The sequence below is a fragment of the Carassius carassius genome, chromosome 8 (assembly GCF_963082965.1).
Source record: "Carassius carassius chromosome 8, fCarCar2.1, whole genome shotgun sequence".
NCBI lineage: Eukaryota > Metazoa > Chordata > Actinopteri > Cypriniformes > Cyprinidae > Carassius > Carassius carassius.
Window position 1 is genome coordinate 8,804,165 of NC_081762.1, and position 13,776 is coordinate 8,817,940.

A 13,776-nucleotide genomic window follows, 5' to 3' on the forward strand; every position below is an offset into this window, starting at 1 on the left:
AAGTCTAAAGTTTTTTAATTCTTAGTAACTTATGACTTATCTAAATAGAAGCTATTAATAATGAAAATACATACAACAGCAAAGTATTTTGATCTCATTTTATGAATGTAATGAGAAGGTCAATTTTAATTTACAATTTTAATATTCTTGACGAATATATTGTGTCTGAACAATGTACATTTTGAAAATTACATATTGTCTAAATATAAGTGTACTCAATGTCTTTTGCAGAAAATGTGCATTATATAAGTGCGTGCATTTTCCCATTTTATATATATATATATATATATATATATATATATATATATATATATATATGTAAATCTTGAATGCACTAAAACACTTATTTTTAGCCATGTCAAATTTGTAAGCACTAGTATCATTTATAGAATTATTCTAAGCCTTTAGAATTAAGAAAGTAGTTTTTTGTTGTGGTTTTTTGCTCATTTCAAATGGCAACTCGCATGAACAATTATGACTTTCTAAAAAATGTTTCACTAACAATGCTTTAATTTCTGCAGCAATAACAACCAGCTGGATGTACCAAACCCATATGACCTTTGTTTATTTTCATAAGACAAATTAAGAAATATTTGATGAAACCTGAGAGCTTTCTGAACCTTCCTCAGGGCTCTGTTATGAGTCGTTTTCTTTATATATGTGCCCTCTGGGGTCTACCTGCCATTGCCACAACATTGCTTTTCACATGTTTGCAGATGTTCTTAGAATTATTTTTTTATTTTATTTTTAGAATTGAGTTTTAAAGGTTTAGAGATTGGTATTTATGCTTTTATTACTTTGCAACTGGATTACTATAACTCACTTTATGTAGGGATCTGTCAACTGCAATCTCGATTGCAGCTTGTGCAGAATGCCGCAACTCTGCAGTGAATGGGTGCCATCAGAATGAGTTAAAAACATCATAATAATCCACAAGTAACCCACAATATTCCACACAATTAATCCATATTCGCAATTATTCTCTTGTGAACATATGTGCTTTAACAAAATGGTAATGTGGATTACTTGTGGATTATCGTGATGTTTTTATCATCTGTTTGGATTCTCATTCTGACGGCACCCATTCACTGCAGAGGATCCTTTGGTGAGCAAATAACGCAATATTAAATTTCTCCAAATTTATCCTGATGAAGAAACAAATTAATTTACATCTTGGGTGGCCTGAGGATGACAAACATTTACAAAAGATTCAAATTTTTGGGTGAACTATTCCTTTAAAGCTCTGAAGATTTCACAAATTGAGTTTGTTTTGAGTGTTGAATTTGTACAAATAACATCACTGTTGAACCAAGAACAGTATCAAAGCAATGGCATGTTTGCTAACTTGTAATAACTATGACAGAACTAAACTCATTTTCCTTATCTAGTTGGGCAGATTTGACTTTTTTTTTTTTTTTTTTGACAATGCTGCCCTAGAATATGACTGATGGGGTAATGGGATTTTTGGAGATGAGAGATTCAATCAATCTAACTGGTTAGTATGACAGTACTTTTAATTCATTGCACACAGTGCATAATAAATGACTGTGAATTCATAACTTTGTATTACTAATAACTGAGACCACAAACCCCAAGCCATAATTAAAGTAAATATGGATGATTAAAATCCATTAATCATTCATAATGCTGTTATGCTTATTGTGTGGGTGTAAAAGCATAAGCTGTGGCTTATGAATGTATTGCATTCCAGTTTAATAGTCTGTTTGAACATCCTTTATAGATGCATACATGTATGTCCACTGACTCTGCTCTTTGTTTCACAGAGCCATTATGAAGATGCCGACAGTATACCCTCTTCCAATTTATGAAAGTTTGTTAAAAAAATGGCCTTGGGATGTCTGAAGTTAATGATTTTTTTACTGACACTGAAGACATTCTTGCTGAATTAGTAGGCAAGGACATTTTGTCCAAATTGAAGTAAGAACACGTTTAATCTCACACTAGCCTGTAAAATCAGTCTGGGCACTATAAATATGTTATAAATGCCATAATACAAAACATTTGAGCATACTACACCATATAGGTCAACTTAAGAATATGTGGTGATTCATCGTTATAAATTAATCATTAATGCAATAATTGTCTTTTCTATTGTCTCTCTAGGGGTGTGCTTTAAAGGAAAAAAGGAATATTATTAGTAATGAAATTTTGCACGTCTCCATAAACAATAAAAACCAAAAGACATCAAACATACCTCTTACATTAGACATTAAAAATGGCTTATTTTAATGTTGTATTATTATTACAATTATACTGTTAATTAACTAACTAAATAACAATTCCACTGTTTTCTTTGTGTTTATAAAGAACCTTTAAAAGTGTCACACAAATGGTCTTCGACAAATATTGATGGTCTGGAGGAAAGGATCAGTGCTTCCACCGAGTAAGAACGTTTACATTTACAAGTTCTGAAATATTTAATTCTAAAATGAGTAGTTACAAAACCATAAAGTAGAATACATTCGAAAACAACATGGAATGTTGAGATTAAATTGTTAACGTTTTCATTAAGTTCTTTCAGAACTCTTAGCAAATTGATGCTGAAGACTTTTTCTGCCACAAATACAGTCCTGGTTAATACTCTGGCCTTTCTGCTGTCTGATTAATTTCTCTCAAGGCAAAACCTAAATTCGGTGATGACCCTTCCTTACCCTTTTTCTTATTCTACAGGATTTTTTGGTACTTCCACTCAATTATGTTGAAGTCAGGTCTGATAAACTGAGCTTCATCATTTCATTGTGAGGATGCATCTGATGGTGGTTCCCAAATCTGTAAACAAGATATTTTCTAGTTTGTGTACCCATAAATGAAACTTTGCTTAAAATATACTCACCCTCAGGCCATCCATCATGTAGACGACTCAAAGATTTGGAGAAATGTAGCATTAAATCACTTGCTCACAAATGGATCCTCTGCAGTGAATGGGTGCCGTCAGAATGAGAGTCCAAACAGATGATAAAAACATCACAATAATCCACAAGTAATCCACATGACTCCAGTACATTAATTCATGTCTTATGAAGTGAAAAGCTGCAAGTAATGTTACATTTCTCCAAATCTAAGTTTTGGATGGCATGAGAGTGAGTACATTTTTAGCTATTTTTTATTTTTGGGGAAATTATTCCATTGATGTTGGATTAAACGGCTCATTTTTAAAATATTTTAAAATTACATCTGATCTGCTTTTTTATGATTTTATGACCTTTATTTATTTACTATTTAACTGAATAATAGCTTCATCAGAATGAAGTTCTAGTTTACCAAAGCACCATGCAAAGGTGGTGGAATAGGATGTTAGCAGTGAGGTATAGAGAAAGTGTGTCTAACATCTATTTATGGGTCTGCAAAGTCAGCAGAAAAGGAAAAAAGCAACATGCATCAATGCTTAAATGCCATTGGTGGTACTTTGAAGGTGCATTTAATCTTTTTGGTTATACTTTGAGCATTTGATCGCTTAAAAGAGCCCTCAAAAGTAACAATATTCATATGCATATACAGTACATTCATATACATATTTATTATTAGTAAAATATGTATAATTATTGTTGTGGTGTAAATTGCAAAAACATAATTTGATAAACATAATTTATAAAAAGCTCAACAATCTCAAATGTAATTGCTTTAATAAAATGTATGAAGTAATACATTTGACTAATAAAGGGAAACCGAGATTGAACTAATTCATTTTGCGTTCCAGTAATTGAATGAGCCACCATCCACCAGCAGAGGGCGCTGAACATCTGCTCACTCCACCTGCACTGATTGGACACCAAACAGATCCTCTTTCTTGGCCGCCATGATAGACATAAATACAATACAATTTAATGCCATGCTGTAGTTAGAGGATACTATATATTTTTAATATAGTTTCATTGTGATTTTGTCTTCAGATCAGTATGGCTGGATTTCTGAGTATAATTTCAGCCACTAGCAGAGGCAGTGTGTCTGGATCAGGGTCTTTCTATTGTATCAGCTCACGTCTGTTTGCAGTACTGTCACTGTGACTGATTTGTTTGGAGACCTAGGGGAAGTAGAGGAGCTGAGGAAATGAGCATAAAGGCAACAAAAGATAAAATAAAAATTTTGATCCTTATGAGGACTAAGCCATGAGCCATCCCTGTTGAGCTCTTGCAAGATGCTCAAAGGAATAGTTCACCCAATATTGAAAATTCATCAGAAAAGTCATTGTTTACTGAAATATTTATTATTATTATTTTTTATCCACACAATTGAAAAAAGATAACAATAAGGTAAGTTTTGACATTGCCCCTTTAAGTTTATTGACTTTCATAATATGTGTGTGTTCCATAGAAGAAAGTAAATCATACAGGTTTGAATTGACATGAGTGTGAGGAAATGATGACCGGATTTTCATTTTGAGTCAACTATCCCTTTAAGCACTGTTTTTACTTGGATCTGAAGAAAATCGGAATGGTGCTTGCCCGGGCAAAACCTTCTGCTCAGTATGTGTTGTTACTAAAAAGTAAGATTCAATTCTGTTGGCTTGCAATGTACTTAAATGAGATCTGTATAACAGTATAGAAGACTGTTTACATAAATGCATATAAATATCCATCGTCACTCTATATAGTATATAAGATATCTTAGTAAGATAATTAGGTTTATGATCAAAGCTCTATAGTTTTCATTCAAAACATATAATGCAATGCAGTCATGATTAAGAGATGTACAAATAAACATTTCCGAAAAATGTAATGCCTATTAAAAAAATAAAATAAAAATAATAATAATGTTTTGATAATCAAGTAAACCTAAACTTAATAAATCCAGTAAATGTTTATCTTGAAATATTGCTAACAATATAGAAGTTATCTTTACAATTACTGTATAAAAACTACAAATTATCAGTCAGAGGGCAGAAGGGATGAAGCAGATTGTGTACAACAAGGTTTTCAGCAAAGTTTAGATCATGTTGAGCATTTAGAGGCCTTACAATTTCACATATCAGATACAGTAAGGATACAGTATGTATCATAAAGTTAAGTATGAGAAATAGCAACAATAGCCTTAACAAGCAGCCAATTAGGATCACATATTGCTGCTTAGTTTAAAAACAACAGGACATAACAGGATCTATTATGTGTGGTTTAGCAGTTGTTTTTTCTCTACAGTGAATTGGAGTACACTAATTGCAGGGACGATTCCCCCGGAGCAGCTTGAGGTGAAGGACACAGTGGTGTTACAGCAAGGTTGTTATCTCAGTAACAACCTCCATGACTTAAATATTAGGTTGCTTTAGACTTAATGAAGGCTCACTTTGGCCTTCATAAATATGAGACCTCAATAAATGGTATTTATTTACATTGTTAAAAACATAATTGTCTTGATATTGTAATGGTTACTAAGCTAATTGGCTAGTCAGACAAGTATTTTAATTAATGTTGCTTTAATGAACATGGGGACTGTTTGTATCACATGCTTGTCTCTGTTTGCACGTTACAGAGTGTGAATCGGTGCTTTAGTGGTGCAGAGTCTTTCGTTAACTTTAGGTGGCGACAAGTTCTCTTTATGAGAATCATTCATTTAATCATTCATCCAAACGATTCGTTCTAAAACTGATTCATTCAAGAACGAAAACTGTACTGCTGAGTGAGTCATTGAATCAGATTCATACAGAAACTAAAACCGTCGCCTGTTCCTCGGAGACTCTGGAACTAATGTGGTTGGCAAAGCTATATAAGAAAGACGACCTGTAAATATTGTGTCTTTAATGTAAGTCAGTCTTGTTATACTCTTGTTTTTGAACTTTTGTTTAAAAGAGATCGCGCTGTTTTGAATATCGACTCATTACCTTCGACTTCATTTCTGCTGTAGCTTTGGGACTTTGTGAATAAGTGCACTACATACTCCTTTTATTTCTGTCATATCTTATGTTAACATGGCAGTAATACACTATTTTTGATATTGTCTTAATGAGTGAGTGACTGTATCATTATGGAATAACTACAATATGCTATTTAACTTGGAATTTGATTTGATTTTTTTTCTTTTTGCTGTAGGCTTATTATAACTATAATTAACACCCGATATCGTTTTGAATTTTCTTAAATCTATTTGATATCTAATTGACGATCACTGTAAAGTTAGATACCAATAACTTTTTAAAATGCCTTGTGCTTTATATTTTATAGGTGAATAAGGTTATGTTCAAGTACAAGCATTTTCATTTTTGTAACTTTTATGTTTCGTTCCTTATGTTACTGTCTCGTCCTCAGCAAAGGTGGAGGTAAAGCAATAATTTGTCTCTTTTGGACAGGTTATTATTCAAATAATGTCTAGCCCATTATACTAGTAGGCCTATCATAATGAAGTGAACATATGGTTTATATTTCAATACGCAAAAATGGGATTTTAAATCAATTTCGTATTTTATAGGTGGATTCTAAGTAAAATCACATGTTATTACTTTGCTGTAGGCTATTTTAAGCAAAATGTTAACATTTGAAATGCCCCAAAAACTTAACAGCTTAAATATTGTTGCAACAACCAAAACATATCATGGTTGAATTTATATTACTTGTTGAATTTATATAACCTGACCAGGTTATTTTAATCAAATGGATATTTTTTTGAATGCAACAGTAAAGGAAGAAATAATTTTTTTAATAATTATTATGTTGCATGTTTATTGTAGGAAAAAATTGGTTGTCTATGCTATGACAAAACCACCCATTAACATGTCTAAATTTGGTCAATCCAATTAGACATCAATGGGCTATATTATTATAGGTTTTATTAATATTTTTTTTAAAACAAACAAAAAAATGGATAAAATCCTATTTTAATTAGATTTTAGTAATTTTATTGTGTATTTTTGTAATTTTATATATATATATATATATATATATATATACAAAATAAAATTACAAAAATATATATTTATATACAAAATTACACACACACACACACATATATATATATATATATATATATATATATATATATATATATATATATATATTTTTTTTTTTTTTTTTTTTTTTTAAATATGTCTATTACAGATTTTATTTTCAGTTTTTAGTTATTTTAGTACTTCAGTTTAAACTAAAAGAATGGGAGATATGGTGCTTTGGCAATTAGCTGAAATTAAAACAAGATTATTTATATGTTTTCTTTTATTTCAGTTTATTTTCCATTTCAAGTAACAAAAATACATTTAGTTTTAGTTAATGTTTTAATTATAAGTTCATTTGCTTTAACTTGCCAAATCAGTAAGTAATCATCTACTCACATGTTACTCTCCTAACTTTGTCCAGTACAATTATTATTTAAAAAAAAAAATCCATACAATGATAATGCATTTTGAACTAGTTCATTTACCATTTATTTAGAAAATACTTGCACTTATGGAGAGAGTTACTAAGTTGTTAATTTTTTTTCCCTTTTGCTCATACTATCTTATCTCGCCTATAGGGTTTCAAGTGAGCCAGGACTGCCAGTGGTGGCCCCTAGAAGACAATAGATGCCCCTGTTCAGACCTTTTTCCAAGAATTAATGTTTTGTGCAGCTCAATGTAATTTCTGAGAATCAAAGTCACTGAACACATGTATGTGCACGGGGTTTCTTCCTCTGGTTTTCTCTTCGTCTGACACACCAGCACACACACTCTCTGCACAGAGTCTGTTCGTGTAAACCTTTTCCCCTTCCCCCCACATCTCACTCCCTTTCTGTCCCCCTCGTCCTCCCCTCCCTCTCACTCTCACTTACAGCCTGCGAGCACTATTTCAAGCCTCCATCAGAAGGAGCGAAGGAGAGCGAGTCACAGAGGTCGGGGGGAGGGGCCTGCAGACAGGATTTGGAGTTCAAGTGCATGTGGAGAAAATGACCTGGAAGGCAGCGAGACAGAGAGCGGAATGGGAAAGCGCAGGCTGGAATATCCTCTTTTTTCCAGGCACTGATTTTTGCCCTGGAATAAAGAAGGTGAGATTGACAAAAGCACTCTCAACTCTCAAAAAGAGCAAATGAAAGAAAATCGAACACCGGGAGACTAGAGCAGAGGACAAGAAAATGTATTCCGGCCCCCTCCCCTGAACTCTCGGCTACGACTCACTCCTCCTTCTTTCCTCCCTCCTGTGAACCCCTTAGCCTCTCTTTTCTATCTGTTTTTCCTTCTGTGTCATCCTCTCCCCTCCCATCTCCTCATGCAGTCGCTTGCGTACACATGCGCCCTTACGATCTCGCTCTCTTTTCCTCTCTCTCCGCCGGCTGCAGTGCTTCTCTTCTCATCCTCGCTGTCTGGCAGCTCCATCCGTGTTCCTCCCTCCTGGACGGAGAAACACACGCAGCCTTTTTAATGGTCCCCCCACCCCTCTGCGTGCCTCCCTAAAAAAAACAGGCCCCTTTTCCTACTTCTCTCGGTGCCTGATCACCATCCGCTCTCCTTTGCAATTCACTTACATTTATCATTTTTTCTTGTTTTCTCTTTGCGTTGAATCATTTTCCAGTTCTATCCCACAAATTCTCACATTCATAATGTAAAAGCAGTTCAGAGTGCTGAATGAAGAGTAGGAAATGGGATGGATAGGAGGAAAAACATGGTTTGGGAGGAAACGGTAAGAGAAGAGAAGTGACTGGGATAGCGGAGAGGAGGAAGGACCCGGAGCAACGAGAGAGTGCCAAACGTGGGATCAGCGAAACCGCGGGAAAAGAAGAAAGAACGTGCAGGTACTCTTTGTTTTTGTTTTTTTACCCTCCTCTTTTTTCCTTAGTCACCATCTCTTTCTATTCATCCCTATCTTTCAACTTTAAGTCTCTGTTCCTACTATCTCTTGTTCACTTTTTGAAATCACCTTCAGAAGGCACTTATTTTTCCTTTTTTCTGTCCCCTGCATTTTAATCTTCTTGAAAACCAACAGTTCAGTCTGGATTGTCTTGTTTCATATTTTGCGAGGCTGATATTGAGAATGACCATTCAAGCATCGCCAGAGGACACAATCAAAGCATGTGTGAGATGTGTGTTGAAAACGGATGATTATTGTTTCCTCATTTCTTCACTTTTCTTGTCTAACGCTTGTGCTGCAAATATTGTGTGAGTACGCACGGTAGGTTTTGTCCGTAAGTGATTCTGCGTGTGCATGTGTGTGTCGTGAGTGTGTGTTTATGTCACCATGCGTGCTTGAACATGCAGGAGGGCGAACCGTGCTTGGAATTGTGGGGGTCGCTCTCTTTCACTGTTTCTGCCTTGCTCGCTGTTCCCAGTGTGCCCCTAACTTCCTCTGTCCATCCCCCTTTCATCCGGGAACCCCCACCACTGTCCATCCATCCGGTCGTCCGCTAGCTCAGGGGAATCAGAGACAATGGCCACAGATCTCAGGCCTGTATGTGTGCCACAGTTGAGTTGTACAGTTAGCACTAGTCAAAAAGGCACACTGGGTCTATGAGTTTGGGAAAAGTAACGGTTCTTCTATCGAACGCCAGGGCGACACATCGACTGCACCGCTAAGGAACAGCAAGCAAGTTCGTGGACGCATGTGGTAAAGTGCACATCTCATCCAGGGTTTTACTTGGTGCATCGAGGCATTAAATCAGAGATGTTATTGTTGAAATGCACAAAAGTCAAATGCTCTGGCTCTGGCTGTGTGTGTCATGAGGTTCAATTCTCTGTTTCCCCTTGGAATAATTCTGGATGAGATATTTGTTAGTTATTGTGGCATCTCTCCACATTTTTGTACAGAGGGAGTGTCTGTGGTTTAGATCATGCTCCGCTGTCTGCATTTGGTCCTCGATGCACCTGGATCTGGTAGGTTTAACGTTTGTCTGTGTGTAGGTGTTTATTGGTAAGCATTTTGTAATGAAAATAAGTGCGTGTTTGTGATTTTCAGAAGGCTGTTCTCCTGAAGCGAGTTTAATAGGGATCTATACACACTGCATTAAAGGAATAATTCACCCCAAAACGATAATTCTGTCATCATTTACTCACCTTTACATTTGTTTTTCTGTGGAACACAAAAGACGCGACTGAGACTTTTCCCAAAATATATTATTTTTATGTTACAAAGAATAAAGAAAAGTGATACAGCTTTGGAACAACATGAGGTGAGTAAATGTGACACATTTTTCAGTTTTGGGTCCATTTAATATGTATGGTTGTTTTTATGTGTCTGTTTAAGAATATTATGCATTCTGTGTGCTGCATATTTGAACAGTTTAGATTTTTCAGTTTAGCACTGAGTCTTTCTTAATTAACATCAAAGATACTTAATTTATTAAAGGTCTTTTTTCAAAATGAATTAATTTATTATGTTGGTCTTATATACATTATGCTTGGTTTGTAGATTGGAGTATGATTTGTAGTAGTAGTTATACAATAATTAATTCATTAATTAATATTGTTCACATTACAAATAGAGTGTTGATATCCTGAAGTTGAAGTGTTGATGTTTTGTCATTTTATTTTCTGTAAAATAAAAATAATAATAGAAAAATTAGCTTTAATAAATTAAGATATTATTTGCACATACAAAAAAAATAGCTTCACAAGTCTGATACGACTTAAAAAAATTGGATTCAAAATCTAATGCAAATCTGCAAATAAGGATTCTGAAAAACTATTAAGGGTCAAAAATGATATTAAAATATAAAAAATATCCAAATGAATAATTACTAATCATATAATTAAATTAGTGACACTGACCATGTGAAGCCCTTTGTATAAAAGGTCAGCTGTCTTGTCAATTCATGCTCACTTTTCATTTCTTTTCACTTTTTGTTATGCTGATAATATCATTTGTAGTAGTTTGACTTTTGAACCACAAGGACATTTTAGATATAGGTAATGACACAACTTAATATTAGATAATTCCTTTTGATTGTTTCCCATTTTAACATGTTTATTATTTCCTTTCATGTTCATTGGAGTATCATGGGTGAAAAAAAATAAATGTGAAGAGCATAGTGTTTCAGTAGTATGATGGGAATATTGTGTTTGCTGTTGTTACTCTTTGTTTGTTTATGTATCTACAGTTTGTAGCTTTCATATTCAGAACATCTGATCTAACAAAGAGCCTGTTGTTGATATTCATTAATCTGCAGCAATTCTTCAGAAAAGCATCCTGATGGTGGTTTTGCCGTCTGTTGTCTGTGATTGGTTGCATGCCATGGCCTGTTGGTGGATGGCGTGCATCTGTGCCGTGACCCTAGCCTGACCCTGTTAGCACTCAAGGGGACAGAAGGAAGAAAAAGAAATCAGGGCGAGCGGAGCCGAGGGTGGGGGGTGAATTTGATGTCTCTTTGATATAAAAATTTGGAAGAGCAAAGTGTCTGGTCCAGCGCTAGACAGAGAGAGGAAAAAAGGCGACACGCGCCGTTTGATACCGAGCCATCGATGGCCGTCAAGGGGACTTTCCGCAAAATAACACATTGATTTCAACATCTTAGGAGAGATGAAGTGAGAGAAAAGAGCAAAGGAGAGATGATGCCATGGTGTCAGGGTCTCTAGTGTTATGAAATATTACTCATACTGCCTGTCTGTTATGTAACGTTACATAACCCAGGCTTCCGTGCTAACTGTTATTGGAGCTCAACTTGTGATCAGGAGGATATTTGAAACTTATGGATTGGGGCTGAAGAAGTCCTTTGGTGTATAATTTAAGAAGTGCATGTAATCACAGTCACTGTGTTTGTAACACCTTCTTTTGATGCACCTCAACATGAAGGACTCGACAGTAACATGCGTCTTCCTTCGTTAACAAGTCCCTTTTTTGCTAAAATAACAGTAGGCTTCAAAATATATTAAGACTTTTCAAATAATTATTGAAATCCAACAATGCAATTAAACATTCCAATTGTGAATTGTATTAATTCAGAATTCGTAGTGCAGTAAGGATATTTTTCTTTGAGTATCTGATATTCTGTACAGTGAGGTTCACGTGATAAGTGTCACTAATTTGATTAATTAAATAGATTATGTAGAAATAGTGCAGAATATTGCTTGTTTATTTTACATTGTTTCTAAAAACTTTCTGTTTATTTACTGGTTTAAATTTGATTTTGAGCCAGGGATTTTTACTGTGTATCAGATTATTTGAATGGATTGATGTGTATGGAATTGATATCTGTTTATTTAAGCTTGTTTTTGACAAACAAAAATATTTTGCCATTAAAGTGGTTTATTCTTCTTACATTGGAGAATAGATCTTTATTCTTCTGTATATTTTTGTACGAAATTTGAATCTCTCAGCGTAGCAGACCTTGTGGCCTTGTTTCAGGCTCATCAGTCTAACCAAGTTGTCATCATGGAATGTTTCCCATGGTTCTCTGTAACAGAACAGTGTGTAAATTAGCGTCAACCTTGTGCTTTATATCAAGGTCAGAAACTTCATCAGTCTTACCCATGTTTGTTCATGCCAGAGCCCTGTGGGTATTGAATATCAACTGTTTATAGAAACTTTAATGCTTCTTCATAGACTTTCATAACTCATACACATTTCTATTAAAGTATGTATGTGTGTATAGTATTCTTAATATTCTGCAACAGGTATGTTGAAGTACTCTCTGGTGCTATCCAAATTTTAATTTGAAGTAACTAATTTGATCATCCCACCCATGCCAATGAAGCACCATTTAAAAAAAAAAATTACATTCACAACGTTCAATATACCATTCCTTTTCTTATCCATTCACAACTTACCTTTCCCGTGTCCAGATCAAGCAGTGGATCATTTCACCATTTCATTGTTACACTCTTTCTCTCCCACTCCTTGTTTTACTCCCTCCCTCTGTTCTCTCCATTTCATGTATATCTCATTCAATATGGATGAAATTCAACCACATACCATACTGTAATGGATTGCATACACCTCAGGATATCCCCAGTCACTGGACTGTGCTGGATTTTTCCGTTAAGGGAGATGGATGAAACCATCTCGTGAGGAACTTTCACTTACTCTTGACCTGATACCATGGGAAATGCTTTGCTTCTTAGAAAGAATGAACTGTGAATATTTCAGGAACAAATGTTCAACATATTTCTGATATATATCATTGTCTCTAGCGGTCTTGACAACCACAATACCATAGTATGGTTCAAACAAAGCATTGTTGAAAACATAATAAGGCACATTTACAAAATAAGTGTTCAAAATAAATGAGGGGCCATTTGGCATTAATGACTGATAGATACATACCTAGTTACATTTAGTACCCAGATATGTATACTGTACACCAGTATGGTTAACAATGTACTGCAGCAATAGTATATTGAATAGGTGAGTCAAATCCTGCATATTAGTTTTCTGATAGTGTTCTGATAGTTTTCATAGTTTTTGTTGCAATAGTATTAGTAAATTGTGATGTTCCAGTCTAAAATGCAGTTACATTGTTTTCAGAATTGAATATTAGCACCAATTAGCACAATTAGAGAGTTAGTCTATTTGTAAAAGAACAAGCAATGGTTGGTAGAACTGTAGAACCCTTGAATGTTGAAAAAATGAAATTAGTCACAATCATTTTGTTCTCACTAATGGTGTGTGTACACCAAAAGCGAAGCAAATTTTAACATCGCGTTAATCACTCTAGTTTACTCGTGGGATGTTTGTCGCATCACTTGCACAAATAAAAATATTATGCAATGAGGGGTGTCTTCACGCATAACAACAACATCAGTCAAACTGGAAAAAGTTGCGCGGCAAGGCATCATGCAAATTTTCTGCCTGAGTTAAAATTTTTCAGCTTGCGCAGAAAACACACAATATCGCACTGTTGCGGCAATCTCACCACCCAATTTGTGTTAACTCA

The 13,776-nt window shown here is 34.7% G+C and overlaps 1 long non-coding RNA gene across 1 annotated transcript in view; it reads left to right on the forward strand.

Moving 5' to 3' along the window:
* Positions 1-7,837: 7,837 nt before the first annotated feature.
* The window catches only part of LOC132145161 (uncharacterized), a 29,426-nt gene continuing 23,487 nt past the window's right edge, over positions 7,838-13,776 (forward strand). The window contains exon 1 of the long non-coding RNA XR_009434445.1: positions 7,838-8,706. This is a non-coding gene — a long non-coding RNA (uncharacterized LOC132145161). The remainder of the gene's footprint in view (positions 8,707-13,776) is intronic.